General features: G+C 41.4%; 1 long non-coding RNA gene across 1 annotated transcript; it reads right to left on the minus strand.

Moving 5' to 3' along the window:
* Positions 1–15,642: 15,642 nt before the first annotated feature.
* On the minus strand, positions 15,643–16,520 carry LOC130989089 (uncharacterized). The gene is made up of 2 exons (XR_009090460.1): positions 16,440–16,520; positions 15,643–15,916 (listed from the first exon to the last, which is right to left on the minus strand). It is a non-coding gene; the product is annotated as an uncharacterized LOC130989089 (long non-coding RNA).
* Between the last annotated feature and the right edge of the window lie 431 nt (positions 16,521–16,951).

Below are 16,951 nucleotides of genomic sequence, written 5' to 3' on the forward strand. Positions count from 1 at the left end.
TATGGTCTTTCACAAGTACACCTACCTTTGATTTGGTTAATTGCATGTGTTAATGGCGATAACTATACACCTTAGTAATTCATAAAAATGCTAATGGTATATATATGTTAGATGTAAATACTTTTCCGAGATAAATTTACTTAATCAAATTTGGTTCTCTTGAGATAATTAACCACATGGTGAAGTCATTAAGCGTTATGTGAGTTATCTGATATATGTTAAAGAATGTGTTATAACCTCATAACTTTAGTATGTGATTGTTAGATGTTATCTAGGTTTGAAGTAGTTAAGAGTTGTTCCTTAAGGAACAGATTAAACTTAAAATTTTGGTGATATGTTGAAAGTGGAAACAATGAATACTTAGGAGGTATTATTAGAGTGATAGATACAAGGAAACAATGAGAAAGGAAGACTAGTACCTAGATAAGAATAGTAAACCTAGTGAGGATTTGTCTGATTGACGTTTATTTTTACATGATCCTCTATGCCAACGATGATATCTGAAGACACGAGTCAAGGGCATAAGTAGGATTTTTCCGAAGTACAAGGACCAAAGCTAAGATTTCCAGGTGGGCATTACTTTCTAATACCTCTATTACTGGCTTTCTAAATGATGATTATGATGATGATTAAAAGTTCTTAAAATGATTTGAGATAAATTGATGTTTGAACTAATTAACTTGTCGAGTTTTGATGACGACGAGCCTGTACGTTACCCTCTACGGATGAAACGATTTCGGGTCCTGCCAAAGGCGGGATTGTGTACACAGAGGTAACCGTGAGCTGTATACTGGGTTGGCCGGTCAGAAATGACTGTGAGCCGACTGTCAGGTCGGCCGGTTACGGTGCTTGAGAAGGAGGCCTACTTCTCAGTACCATGATGATGATAAGTTGTAGAAGTGGTACTACATGCTAAGTATTTATGACTGCAGTCTATTTTTCATTACTTTGTGATGCTTATAATTTATCAATTGCTTACTCAGGTTCTTTTAAAGAAAAACCCCTGTGTGATGTATAAATGGCAAGTTAAGTAATAGCTCTAAGAGCGAGATTGTTTATTTTCGGCTTATGTCCACTGAGTATTTTATACTCAGCCCTGCATGTATTTCTAAATGTGCAGGATGAGCAAGGAGAGAGATTGGGGGATCGCTGGAGGGCTGTTGTTCTAGACGACTTTTGAAGTACCGTATTTTACTCCTATACGGTAGTGTGAATAGTTGAAGACTATGTTCTTTTGAACTTAATTAGGAATGTCACTCCCAGCTATATGTCTTCATACATATAGTTTAATCGCGTTTGCTGTGTTACTCTGAACAATTTGAATCATTGTAAACAATTTAGCTATACTCCTTTGTTTTCGTTGACTAGAACCTTGATACCTTTGAATGAATGAAGCCGATAATGTTTCTATTAAGTTTGATGATATTTTATTGCTTTAACTTGAATTATTAGTAACTTCCGCTTGATGAGTCTTCTAGTTCGCTTGTTTTTACCCTATCATTTTATTAGTCGTATCGATACCCAATCTACGCTATCACTGGCTAGATGTCGGGCTGCGACACCGACTTTTGATGACGATGAGCCTATACGTTACCCTCTACTGATGAGATGAGACGATTTCGGGTCCTGCCAACGGCGGGATTGTGTACACAGAGGTAACCGTGAGCTGTATACCGGGTTGGCCGGTCAGAAATGACTGTGAGCCGACTGTCAGGTCGGCCGGTTACGGTGCTTGAGAAAGAGGCCTACTTCTCAGTACCATGATGATAATGAGTTGTAGAAGTGGTACTACATGCTAAGTATTTGTGACTGCAGTCTATTTCTTATTACTTTATGATGCTTATAAATTATCAATCGCTTACACAGGTTCTTTTAAAGAAAAACCCCTGTGTGATGTATAAATGGCAGGTTAAATGTATAACTCTAAGAGCGAGATTGTTTACTTTCGGCTTATGTCCACTGAGTATTTTATACTCAGCCCTGCATGTATTTCTAAATGTGCAGGATGAGCAAGGAGAGAGATTGGGGGATCGCTGGAGGGCTATTGTTCATAGACGACCTTTTGAGTATCGTATTTTACTACTATACGGTTGTGCGTATAGTTGAAGACTATGTTCTTGAAACTTAATTAGGATTGTTACTCTCAGCTATATGTCTTCATACATATAGTCTGATCACGCTATGATGTGCTACCCTGAACAATATGAATCATTGTAAATATTTAGCTATACTCCATTTGTCTTCGTTGACTCGAACCTTGATACTTTTGAATGAATGAAGCCGATAATGTTTCTATGAAGTTTGATGATATTTTATTTGTTTTAACTTGAATTATTAGTAGCTTCCGCTTGACGAGTCTTTCAGATTCCCTTGTTTTACCCTATCATTTTATTAGTCGTATTGATACCCAATCTACGCTATCACTGGCTAGATGTCGGGCTGCGACAGAGTGGTATCAGAGCCAGGTTGTCTGCTCTGAGTTTCATTCTTGATTCAGTTCAAACTCCTAGATTGAGTTAAACTTTCACGATTAAGCCAAATGATTGATTTCAATTATCCAGGAGTTGAGTAAATCTTTTGATCTCATTTACTCAAGGGACTAAGTCCTACCTTGAGAATGAGTCTAGCCTATCTTGAATCCTTAAGCTAGAGTGAACATAAGATAGAGAGTAAGTCTAAAACAACACCTCAGCGCCCCATCTCCTCCGGCTTATCGAGGTAAGAGTTATTATTGTACTGTTTTGATGTTGAATATAGATTTTGATGTACTAACGAGTTATGTAATGTTTGATGAATGGAACCGCTTGAGGTGATGGAATATGATGTGAGCCAGTGGTTTTGGAATAAATGGAGAAATATTGAGGCTAGAATAGCCAATGCACCACCGTACCAAACGAGATTGAGTATGTCATTGTTTGAGATATATCAAGTAAGTTCTTTATCCTTGATGTGATAGAAGTTAGAATTTTATTTCAGGATGCAGCGACATTTAGAAGAGATGATGTGTCGATGGTTCCGAGATATTAGGCCACAGGAGGGTGACACGTTGGGTGAGTTTGTAGCACATTACCATAGACGATGGCTAGAGACTACCGCATATGGGATTGATGACGCGACAACTATCACCCTTTTGATTCCATTGTTACCACCTGGATGGCAGGATTGGGCGGCTTCCCTGGTGCCGCAGTATATTGTTAGGGATGAGTTTGGAGGTTTCGAGCGTGCAGATTTTAGGGGTTTTGTAGCGATGATTAGTCACCGCTACTTTGTATTTGATGATCCCCCACTACCACCATATGATGCACCCCCTCTTCTGACAGATCCTTTCCCGGTTATACCTGCACCCCCAGTTGATGAGGTTCCGTATGTTCCGGAGCCATTCGTGCCTGATGAGGCCGTTGCATTTGAGCCCATTGTCCCGGATTCTGCTATTCCGGAGTCGGGTATTCTGCAGACTGGATCACCATACATGGATTTTGATCCATTTCATTACTTGACACTGATACCCTTTCCCAGTGCTGATCTGCCTCCTTGGGAGCCAGCCCCAGCGACAGCGCCATTATCATTATCTCCTTCAGAGATTATACCACTTATTCCATCTCTGATGCCTTGGACCGAGTATGTGCCTGTTGATCCTTACCCGAGGGTTGCTCCTCTACCTGAGCCCAGCACATTTGAGTTTCAGCTTTATATGCATCCCATTCTATACCCACCATCCAGAGATGCACAGGAGGGACCATCTCGTCCGATTCCGATTGATAGTGATGATGAGGACCCAGACGAGGAGACGCCAGAGATGACAATTGGGCATGGACAGACCCGACCACTACGGCATCGGACCACTACTGATGGAGTTGATGTATGGGAGCCTATTCCAGAGCCACCTGTTTGTTACCCGATGGCAGACACAGATGTTGAGGATGAGACAGAGGATGATGATGATAGTGAGGAAATCGAGCCTACTGAGGATGAGGAGATTGAGCCCAGAGAGGATATGACAGTAGATGATGCAGGAAGTAGAGTATCAGGAGACGGCTTCGGTGGGACTGGATGGATCTGAGTGAGAGTAGCTACATATGATGATGGGATGGTGATGTTTATATGTAGATAGATGTATATAGATAGAGATGCATAGTATAGTGAGTATATCAGTATCTTCAGTATCTGACATATATATGTGCCTAGTACGTATGACGACCATTTTGATAGAGCGTCATAGTATGTATTAGGGGACATTTTGCTGTATATATCCCATTTTGTAAAAGTCCTCGTAAGAGCCAATTTTCATATATATATATGATGATGACCTAAGGGTCTTTTATAAATAAGAGTTTTGTTTTATGCTTTCATATTATGATGTTAAATACAAAAAAGAGATTTCCACTAAGAGATGTAATGTTATAGAGATAGTATGCTGTTGAATAAGAACCCTAAGATTGATGATTTAGCAGAACTAGTTTTAAGAGCTGACGTATGTTTTCTTTTTAAGAATGCCGCCGAGAAGGAGATATAGAAATCAAGAAGAAGAAGAGGAGGAACAAAGAGAACCTACGCCACCACCACCCCCTCCACAACCAGAAAGAAGAATAGAAGAACTCTTTTTGAGGCAAAATCCAACTACCTTTAATGGGTCTGGAGATCCTGCAGAAACTGAAGAATGGATAAGGAGTATGGAGCGAATCTATAGATTTCTGCGATGTGATGATCTTGAGCGTCTTATGTGTATGTCGTATCAACTTAAGGGGTCAGCGGATTTTTGGTGGGAAGCAAAGCAGAAAACCATGACCCCAGAACAAATGGTTGCTCTAACTTGGGAGCAATTTAAGATAGCGCTATGTGAAAAATACGTACCGCGAAGTTATCGAAAGAAGAAGGAGACGGAATTTGTAAATCTGAGGCAGGGAAACAAAACAGTAGCTGAGTACGATCGTCTGTTTTGTGATTTGGCTCGATATGCACCATATCGAGTAGACACGGACGAGAAGATGTCAGAGCTGTTTTGGTCTGGACTAAAACAAGAGATACGGGTTGTTTTGGCAAGTCAGAGTGCGCTGTCATATGCTGAAGCTTTAAATCGAGCATTGGATATGGAACTGGCAATGCAGCCAGAAAAGACGAATCAAATTTCTGTACCCCAGTCGAACCCGAACCCTCAAAGGGGAAATCAACCTTTTCCAGGACAGGGACAGAAAGGAAAGAGAAAATGGGAAGACCAAAGTCAAGAATTTAAAAAGCCATGGCAGTATCAGAATGCACCACCACAATTTCAAAATAGAGATAAGCGACCTTATGCTGGACCTCCGGCAACACCACACGGACCTCGAGGGATACCCCCTTGTCCGAAATGTAACAAGCTACATCTGGGAGAATGCAAGAGTGGAACGAACAACTGCTATACCTGTGGAAGGACTGGACATTATTCAAATCAATGTCCCAATCGTCAGCAAAGTGGAGGCGGAGGGCGACCAAAACAGTTCTAGCCACAACTTAGGGCTATGGAAGGACATCTACCGTTACCGCCGCCACAGTGCCAACAACAAGCTTACCAACCACATCAGGCGGGAAGACGACCTCTAGCCCCGCAGGCGAATTAGCGACATCATCAGAGAATGTTTGCCATTGGTCAGAAAGCGAAGGATGGGAACCAAGGAAATTTAGCAGGTATGGGTGAGTTAAAAGGAGTACCCATAGTAATATTGTTTGATACTGGAGCTTCGCATTCTTTTATCTCCATTCCGTGTGTGGATACGTTAGAACTGAACGTAGAACCTGCTCCACAATATCTAAGGGTAACCACTCCCATAGGCAGAACTTTTACGGTTTCACATGTGTGTCATAACTTAGAATTTAAGTTGGGATCAATACAGCTTAAGGCTAGAAACCTGAGGGTAATGCCTATGTGGCATTTGGACATCATATTGGGAATGGATTGGTTAGAGGAAAACCACGCGATGATACAATGCAAGGAAAGACGTATATCATTTCAACCTCCTGGCCAAGAGTCTACCTCTTTCATTGGCATTGAGAGGAAATGGAAAAAGACGCCAATCATCTCAGCGCTACAAGCCAAAAAGCTTTTGGAGAGGAAAGATACAACTGCTTACGTAGTATACTTAAATCAAAACGAGGAATCCAAGGCAAACATCGACGACGTGTCAGTCGTGCGGGAGTACCAAGATGTTTTTCCTGAAGCTTTGCCAGGATTACCGCCCGATCGACAACTCGAGTTTACGATCGACCTTGAGCACGGAGCCGCGCCGATATCAAAGGCACCTTATAGAATGGCACCGGCAGAGTTATAGGAATTGAAGCTGCAACTGCAAGAATTGTTGGACATGGGTTTCATTAGACCCAGTGTTTCCCCGTGGGGAGCACCAGTTCTTTTTATCAAGAAGAAAGATGGCAGCTTGAGGTTATGCATCGATTATCGTGAGTTGAATAAGGTGACACTGAAGAACAAGTATCCGTTGCCCCGGATAGATGACCTGTTCGACCAACTACAGGGAGCGAATACTTTTTCGAAGATTGATTTATGATCGGGATACCATCAATTGAAAATACGGTCAGAGGATATTCCGAAAATGGCATTTCGTACAAGATATGGACACTATGAGTTTATAGTGATGCCGTTTGGATTAACAAATGCCCCTGCTGTGTTCATGGACCTCATGAACTGGGTTTTCCACGAATACTTAGATAAGTTCGTAGTAGTCTTCATCGATGATATCTTGATTTACTCAAGAAGTAAACAGGAACATGAAGAACATCTAAGGATCGTGTTAGAAAAATTGCGAGCTGAGAGACTTTACGCCAAGTTTAGCAAATGCGAGTTCTGACTTAAGGAAGTCAATTTTCTGGGCCATATCGTTTCTGCAAGGGGAATTGAGGTAGATCCAACAAAAGTACAAGCTGTACAAGAATGGAGATCACCAACTACGCAGCATGAAATACGCAGTTTTCTAGGGTTAGCAGGTTATTACCGAAGATTCATTGAGGGCTTTTCAAAAATTACAAAGCCAATAACGAACCTGCTAAAGAAGGATGTCAAGTATGAGTGGACTGACATATGTGAGCGAAGTTTCCAGGAATTGAAGAAGAGACTCACCACTGCTCCAGTGCTAGCTGTTCCAAGGGCAGATAAAGAGTACGATGTCTACACGGATGCGTCAAAGAACGGTCTAGGATGTGTACTTATGCAAGACGGAAAAGTGATAGCTTATGCATCACGACAACTTAGACCACACGAGATGAATTACCCGACGCATGATTTAGAATTAGCAGCAGTGGTACACGCATTGAAGATATGGAGACACCATCTTTATGGAGTACGGTGTGAAATATACACCGATCACAAGAGTCTCAAATATTTCTTCGAGCAAAAGGATCTCAATATGCGACAGAGAAGATGGCTCGAGTTAGTAAAAGATTATGATTGTGGAATTAATTATCACCTTGGAAAGGCTAATGTTGTAGCTGACGCTTTAAGTAGAAGTAATCAAGTAGAATTGGGATTTCTCCTTACCCAAGAAAAGGACTTGATCAAAGAATTTGAGAGGATGAAAATAGAAGTTATATTACCACCACAAACGACAGAGGTTGTATTGGCCACATTGGGTATTGCACCGGATTTGCGATCAAGGATTATCGCGGCGCAACGAGAAGATGAGAAAATGGAGAAATTGCGTGTGAGGATTCGAACTGAGAAAATGGAAGGTTATCAAGAAGCGGCAGACAATGCCATCTTATACGAAAGAAGATTGTGTGTGCCTGATAAAGATGAGTTGATGAATGAAATTTTGAGCGAAGCTCATGACACTCCCTACACCGCACACCCAGGAAGCACGAAGATGTACCAAGATCTGAAAACTAGGTTTTGGTGGGAAGGAATGAAGAGAGAGATAGCAGCTTTCGTAGAAAGATGTTTGGCATGTCAACAAGTAAAAGCACTACACCAAAGACCCTATGGCAAACTACACCCGTTAGAGATTCCCGAGTGGAAGTGGGATCACATAGCTATGGACTTTGTCACTGGATTGCCAAAGTCGAAAAGAGGTAATACAGCCATTTGGGTAGTTGTTGATAGATTGACGAAGAGTGCCCATTTTATACCTATTTTGATTACTTATGGATCTGACAAGCTAGCTCAGATCTATGTGCGAGAGATAGTACGACTGCATGGAGTACCGATGACGATTACATCCGATAGAGATTCCAAATTTACCTCACGGTTTTGGATAAGCATGCAGAAGGAATTGGGTACTAAATTGAACTTTAGTACAGCTTTTCATCCTCAGACAGACGGACAATCTGAAAGGACTATACAAGTTCTGGAAGATATGATCCGAACTGTTGTGCTAGACAAAGGAACCCAATGGGAACAAGTTTTGCCCTTAATTGAATTTGCTTATAATAATAGTTTCCAGTCAACTATTAACATGGCTCCATATGAAGCTTTGTATGGGAAGAAGTATAGATCTCCACTCTATTGGGATGAAGTAGGAGAAAGAAAGATACTTGGACCTGAAGCAGTAGAAGAAATGATTTCTACTGTACGACATATTCGTCAGAGAATCAAGGAGGCCCAAGATCGTCAGAAGTCCTACGCAGATACCAGAAGAACAGAGATTCATTTCGATGTGGGAAATAAAGTTTTTCTGAAAGTTTCCCCGTCTCGAGAAGTGCATCGATTCGGAGTGAAAGGAAAGCTCAAACCGATATACATAGGACCGTATGATATACTAGAGAAAGTAGGCCTCGTTGCTTATAGACTTGCGTTGCCACCACACTTCGCAAACGTCCACGACATTTTTCATGTATCTCAACTGAGGAAGTACGTGTTTGATCCAAAACACGTCATTCACCAAGAAGAAGTATCTTTGGAACCAGACTTGAGCTATGAGGAGAGGCCAGAAGTTATTCTGGATAGGAAGATACAGCAGTTGCGAAACAAATCAATTGCTTTGGTAAAAATCCAATGGAGACACCATGGCCAAGAAGAAGCAACTTGGGAACTTGAGCAGAAGATGAAGGAGAACTACCCCGAGCTTTTTCCAGAGGGTAAATAACGTAAATTTCGGGACGAATTTTTTTTAAGGGGGGTAGGATGTAACACCCCGCATTTTTCCTTATTATAAATATTTTGAGATTTATTTTTAAGAGCACTGAGATATAAAAATAATCTTATGATGAGATGAGATATCCCCATAGTTTGAGCTATTATATTTTTGATGATGGAACTAGTAAATGAAATACTTCGAGGAAATAAGGATGTATAGAGATGTTGGTTGAACATTGATGAAGTTAAAAATTTTATTTTCTTTCATCGGTTGGTAGCAGCTCTGGCGTATCCGAGCTTTGCTCTGGTGATAAACATGCATTTTTACCTCTTGGTGTGTCATTTTTGATGTTTAGTTATGAGGATTTTGTGTGTTTGTTGATTTATTTGAGCTTATATTGGTTTATGGTCAAGAACTTGTCACTTACTCGTTGTTTGAACGAATTTTCAGAAATAATGAAGCAGAATTTTGAAGATTTGGCTGAAATACAAGTTGTAGTTCATCTCGAGAGGAGTTTGTGAGCACAAACGGTTCGTAAATCGGAGTTCGGACGAGGGAGAACGAGCCAAAATAAAATCACTGCGCAAGGCCGCGCGAGGTCGCGCGGCCGCGCGACCGGGCCGCGCTACGGAGCAGAGCTTGCTGGAGGAGAGCGCGGGCTCGGAGCGCGGGCGCGCGAGCAGGCCGCGCGAGGTCATGCGGTCTCGGCGCGCGGCCGCGCGAGACGCCGTTTTCTCGCCCAGTTTCCGGATTTTTCACTTAAAGCCCGATTTTGGAGTATTTTTGGAGCTTGAAGACCTAGGGCATATAACTACCATCCAATAACTTATTCCCCAATGATCTTTTATCATATTTTACTTTTCCTGAGAGCTGAGAGAGACAGAGAACGGAGCCAGAGCAAGAATTGAAGACTCTCGAATTCTACTACGGTTTCATTGTTGAATGTTTATTTGTGTATTTGAGATATTGATTTTTAGTCATATGTCTATGTGTGGCTAGAATCCTTTTTCCCAGGGTTTAGGGAGTAGACATGATTTGATTTTCTGACTGTTTGATTTAATTAATTGAGATTGTTATTCCTTTTTATGTTCTTGTTATAATTGTTTGCTTTATTGATTGGCCACCAATTTAGCATAATCATATGTTTTAATTTGAGATCGGGAGATGATAATTATTACCTGAACTAAGAACATAGAACACATTTACTTTAATTCTAAAGGGAATTGATATTTGTGAGGGCGTTAATCCTAGGAACTTTTAGGAGTTACATGTTAGAAGTGCAATCCAGGGATGGTAGCCTTGCATGTAATCAACGGTTTGTATGCCACAGGAGTGGGTATGAACTAACTTAGAGATTGCCTTAGGAATCATCTTATTAATTGAATTGAACATGTTAGTTAGGAGAATCTGTTAAAACCTTTGCCTTGGGAAATCTTGTCTTATCTGTTTCTCTGTTTCGCAGCTTGCTTTATTTTCTTTCCTGCTGTTTATTTATTTTATTTTTTTTACAACAAAACACTCAATTTCGTTTGTCCAGATAGAGTAGAATAATTTAGGATAGGAGTTGGTTAATTCAGTCTCTGTGGAATACGACCTTGCTTGCTACTGTACACAATTACACCTGTACACTTGCGGCGTGTTAAATAAAATAGCGAACAAGTTTTTGGCGCCGTTGCCGGGGACTAATTTTTATCAGTACTATCTGTTAATTATTTGATACTAATCTGGATTTTTTTTCTGTTTATTTAAATTTTGTTCTTTATTTTTTTTTCCTGTGGTCCTGATTTTTTTTCTGTTTATTTAAATTCTGTTTTTTGGCGTCCTGATTTCTGAAGTTTGCTAGGTAGTTCTATGGCTACCGCAGAAGAAGTCCGTGCTCTCAAGGAGCAACTGCAGCGTTTGATTGAGGTGCAGGAAAATCGCGATGCTCAGAAGCAGCTTCCCATCAATGAGGTGTTCACTCCGCAGTATCAGTATCATGAGCCCCCAAGAGTCAACGCGAATAATTTTGAGCTCAAGACTGGTTTGATCACAATGGTGCAGCAAAACCAGTATGGAGGTAAAGTCGTGGAGGACCCAAATGCACATCTGGCGCAATTCCTGGAGCTGTGCAGCACTGTCAAAATGAACGGAGTCCCTGATGACATTATACGACTCCGCCTTTTCCCATTCTCACTCAGGGATAAGGCAAAGTCGTGGTATCAAACTCTACAGCTGGGAGCCAATCCAGTATGGGAGGACCTGGCAGATCTTTTCCTACGGAAGTTCCATCCTCCTGGGCTTACTTTGAAGTTGAAGATGGACATTCTTCAATTTCAACAATTTGATGGAGAGACTTTGGCTGAAACATGGGAAAGATACCAGGAGAAGCTAAGGAAGTGCCCGTCCCATGGTTTTGATGAGGGGACTCTGGTGGTCATATTTTACAATGCGTGTGGTGAGCGTGCGAGAATGTTTATGGATACAGCAGCTGGAGGTTCTCTGCTCAAGAAAGGGAGCTCGGAGGCAATGGAAATCATTGAAAGCATGGCCACTACCAGTTATCAATGGCCATTTGAGAGAGTTCAGTTGAAGAAAGTTGCTGCTGCGTCCAGCTCAGATCCCATGGCATTGATTTTAACTCAGCTGGCGGAGATGAACTCGAAAATCAATGCTATGACTGTTGGAAATCCTGAGCCAGCTGTAGAGATCCCAACAGGCGTAGAAGACGCCAACTACATCAACGGAAGAAACTATGGGAACTTTCAGCATGGGCAACAGGGTGGATACAATAGTGGACAACAGTTTCATCATGGAGGGCGTCCACATCCCAATTTGGCTTATGGGAATCCGAATAACGCGCTTCAGGCTCCACCAGGCTTCTCTGTCACCAATGGAGTCATCAATGAGGAGAAGAAGCCTAATTTGGAAGAGCTGCTGATGAAATTTATCTCCAAGTCCGACGAGAGGATGGAAAGGCTAGATCCAATGCCGTTGCTGTGGGGACTCGAATGAAGATGTTCGAGACCCAATTGGGTCAAATAGCCACCGCCGTCAACAAACTCCAACAGTCTGGCAATCTCATGAACAATGCCAAAGTGAACCCAAAGGAGCAGTGCATGACCATCGAATTGAAGAATGAAGCTACCTCTGAAGGTAGCCATGGATCTCGTGAGATGGAGAGAGAAGAGCTCTCGTGGAGAGTCCATGAGGAAGGCCGACGACTTCCACCACATCTGCGTCCTCCTGGGTGGATGCCGTTTCCCCAGCGTCATTTCAAGATGGTTGATTTGTCGAGCGGGACTACACAGGAATGGGCCATGACGGCAAAAGATGAGAGTGCACAGCTGATTGAAAAAAGAGCTGAGGAGGTCACTGTTGAGGTTTCTGGCAGAAAGAAGGATGAAAAGCAAAAAGCTACTTCGCCAGCAACTGTGACTACACCTCTCCCTCAGCGCCAGAAGAAAGAGAGGGGGCAAGAGCAGTTCTCCAAATTCTTAGAGATCTTCAGGAAAGTAAATATTAATATTCCACTGGTGGAAGCACTGCAGGAGATGCCGCAGTATGCTAGATTCCTGAAGGACATTATCTCGAGGAAGAGGAGGCTGGGAGAGTTTGAGACGGTGAATCTCAATGAAGAATGCAGCGCAATCTTGCAGAGGAAGCTGCCGGCGAATGTCAAAGATCCGGGCAGCTTCACACTTTCCTGCATTATTGGAAGCCAGCATTTCGAAAGGTCACTCTGCGATCTGGGGGCGAGCATAAACCTCATGCCTTTATCTGTTTTCCAGCAGCTGGCAATTGGAGAGTTGAAGCCGACATCAATGAGGCTACAGATGGCGGACAGGTCGGTCACTTATCCTCGTGGAATTGTGGAGAACGTGCTCGTGAAGGTGGGGGATTTTATTCTCCCTGACGATTTTGTGGTTCTAGACATTGAAGATGACAACAAAATCCCGCTAATTTTGGGGCGTCCGTTCCTTGCAACGGGAAGAGCTTTAATTGATGTGGAGAAAGGAGAGCTCACACTGCGAGTGCATGATGAGAGCCAAACTTTCTATGTCTATGAATCATACTGCATCCACAAGGACGAAGTGCCCAAGAAAGTTAAAGATCCGGGCGAGGTAAGTGTTGATGTTTTTAATATATTTGATGAGGATCAGTTTTCTTGGCAGGACCCAGGTGATCAGAATTCGCAGGAAGGGAGCATGGCTGGCAAGAGTGGAGCAGGGAGCAGCTGTTCGCAGCACTGCTTGTACCAGCCACCTTGAAGAGGTTGCTGTTCTGTCGAGCTAACGACGTTAAAAATAGCGCTTATTGGGAGGCAACCCATTTTTTTGGTTAGTTCGTTTCTTTTCGTTTGTTAATTTTTTTTGTGCCCCACAAATCCTTTTCAAACTTATTCTCCTTGGCGGTGAATAAGTTTGGGGGGATGTGTCTTCGTGGGTGCATTGTTTCTTTTTAGTTGTTTTTGTTTGTTTTGTTGTTGAGTTCGTTAGTCTTGCTTTGGTGGTTTCTCTGTGATGATACCTTGGTGGAGATATGAGTTGTGTAGAGATTTGGATGGATAACTGGCTTATGATGAGTTCTGTTTAAAACTTGTGAAAGTGCATGCGTTTGTGTCGATATTGTTGTGATTGAGCATGATTGATGAATGATAAGCATGGTCTCTTGTGTTTGCAATCAATGAAATAAGCTGTGAGTTTTGAGCCTTGACTGTCACCATGTTTACAGTCTTATTTCTTATTCTTGAGTGATTGTTCGAGCATGCATGTTTCTCACTAGAACTTGTCGTGGTTTCTCCTTCGAGGTCACATAGTGTGCTTAATAACTTTGAGATGATAGAAGGCCGTCTTTGCTAGCCTATATATCCCATATTTGTCCTATTACTATATATGATCCTAGTTCACCCCTTTGAGCCTTATTTTTCCATATTCTTTGATTTAGCTATGGGTGGGAGCTTGTAAATTGTTAATATGGAATAGTTGGTTTGTGGAGATGAATGATCATGAGTTATGTTTTGTGGTTTCAAATTGAAAATCCTAGTACCCTACAAGTTGTTGAAAAAAAAAGAATGGTGGAGAAAAGAAAAAAAAGAAAAGAAAAGAGAGAACAAAAGAATTGAAAAAATGGGTACATAGGATGCATTAGAGAGACATAATGTTATGAGAAATAATTGTTGAGTTGTGATGATTTCTCGTATTGAAAAATCTGGTTTTGTGAGAGGTGGAAGATGGTATGGTTTAAGAATGTTATAAGGTTGGTGATCGAGCTACATTGAGGAGTATCTTTTAGTCACTCAGCCAAATATATCCCACCTTACCAAAGAGCCTACATTACAACCCTTAATGAAGACCTTTTTGATCTTGGTTATAAGAGCACACATTAAGTGGTGGAGAGGTGAGACGCTTGACAAGCTTATGGTTGAGTACTTGTTTTGTTTGAACTGAGTGTAAACACGTCCATACACTTGAGAGTTGAGAGTTCTTATATTCTTTTTCTTTTTGGTGAGGATCGCAAGTCATTGAGACCACAATTTGAAGTTTGTCATGAGTGTGATATCTTTGATTGGAGATACAAATGCATGTTGGTAATTTTGTTGACAAATCTGAAGCCACAATGTTATCCACTTTTCTCTACGCTCTTGTTGATTCATTCTTGGTTCATCTTTGTTTTGTCCGAGGACGGACAATAGTTCAAGTTTGGGGGGGTTGATAAACATGCATTTTTACCTCTTGGTGTGTCATTTTTGATGTTTAGTTATGAGGATTTTGTGTGTTTGTTGATTTATTTGAGCTTATATTGGTTTATGGTCAAGAACTTGTCACTTGCTCGTTGTTTGAACAAATTTTCAGAAATAATGAAGCAGAATTTGGAAGATTTGGCTGAAATACAAGTTGTAGTTCATCTCGAGAGAAGTTCGTGAGCACAAACGGTTCGTAAATCGGAGTTCGGACGAGGGAGGCCGCGCGAGGTCGCGCGGTACAGGCGCGCGGCCGCGCGACGGAGCAGAGCTTGCTGGAGGAGCGCGCGGGCTCGGCGCGCGGGTGCGCAAGCAGGCCGCGCGAGGTCATGCGGTCTCGGCGCGCGGCCGCGCGAGACGCCGTTTTCTCGTCCAGTTTCCGGATTTTTCACTTAAAGCGCGATTTTGGAGTATTTTTGGAGCTTGAAGACCTAGGGCATATAAATACCATCCAATAACTTATTCCCCAATGATCTTTTATCATATTTTACTTTTCCTGAGAGCTGAGAGAGACAGAGAACGGAGCTAGAGCAAAAACTGAAGACTCTCGAATTCTACTACGGTTTCATTGTTGAATGTTTATTTGTGTATTTGAGATATTGATTTTTAGTCATATGTCTATGTGTGGCTAGAATCCTTTTTCCCAGGGTTTAGGGAGTAGACATGTCGCAGCCCGATTCCGACACTAGTAATAGCGGGGATCGAGTATCGATACGACTATTTTAAAGGAATAAAAGACAAGATGTATAGGTCAAACATCAAGCGGAAGCTCACATCAAAAGGTGTTAAGGAAATCATCATAAATGAATCCAAGGGTAAAATCGTCAACATCGTTATATCTTTTTGATTATCAGGAATTTCACGAACAAAAACAAAACGGGTATAGCTCATTTTTCATAATGAAGAATAATATGCAGAGTATCGCAGCAAAAGGCGAATCGATTATATGTATGAAGACATATAACCGTGAGTGTATTGCTTGATTTTCAAAGGAAATTAAGTATCTTAAACATCAAACTCTATTTAACATAACTTCATATCAAAACTCTATCGACAAAACAGACATACGATAGAGAAAGAAAACGTCAACCCGAAACATTCTCCACCAGCACCGCACCATACTCCCCCTCCGCTTATCCTGCACGTTTAGAAATACATGCAGGGCGTGAGTACATAAATACTCAGTGGACATATCGCCGAAAAACAAAGCTGCTCATAGAGCTATAAATTGAACTTACCACAATTCAGCAATACACAGGAATTATATCTTAAAAGAACCTGTGCAAGCAGTTTTAACCATAAACATCATAATTAAGTGTCTGCAGACAAGTACTCGACATGTATGTACCGCATCTACAACTCATCATTATAATTAAGGTACTGAGAAGTAGGCCTCCCTCTCAAGTACCGTGACCGGCCGACCCGAAGACGGCTCACAGTCACCTCTGTGCACAAAATCCCGCTTGTGGCAGGACCGAATTCGTCTCATCTCATCAGTAGAGGGTAAACATACAAGCTCAACATTATCATAAAAATATTGGCAAGTCAATAATTCTCAAACATCATCATAATCTCAAAACATCAAAACATCTCATAATTTCATCATTATTTAAAAACAGTTTAGAAAAGCTCTTAAACTGTATACTTAAAATAATGCCCACCTGAAGACCTTACTCAAAATCTCCCGTCAAAGTGGAGTTACTTACTTCCTTGCTCTTCTCGTGTCTTCAGGGATCATCATCATCATCGAAAGTTCATGTCATAAAATGAATCTCGATTAGAAACTCATTGGCTAACTCTCAAGCCCTAACTCATGCTCTATCTCATATTCTATCTCCTTACTCAACTCTATATAACTCTCTACTCATCTCACATCCTTAAGTTCAAGGATAGGTTTCAAGAAAATCATGGCTCTAAGTCTCGATTTATCTCTCATATAAGGTTCATCTAATCTCATTCAAACACATAGGCAACACAATCACATAAGACACATAAGAAATCACAAACAAACATCATCAAAACATGCTCTGTTTTTACACTGACTCAACTTCAAAATTTAAACTGTTCTGACTCCGACATCTCCTGGACTCGAGACTCATACCAAAAGAAAGATCTTCGAGTATAGTTTCATTTAAAAAGAAGTAGAGTTGAAAACTCCAAGTGATTTGAGAGA

This window comes from Salvia miltiorrhiza, chromosome 6 (assembly GCF_028751815.1).
Source record: "Salvia miltiorrhiza cultivar Shanhuang (shh) chromosome 6, IMPLAD_Smil_shh, whole genome shotgun sequence".
Taxonomy (NCBI): Eukaryota; Viridiplantae; Streptophyta; class Magnoliopsida; order Lamiales; family Lamiaceae; genus Salvia; species Salvia miltiorrhiza.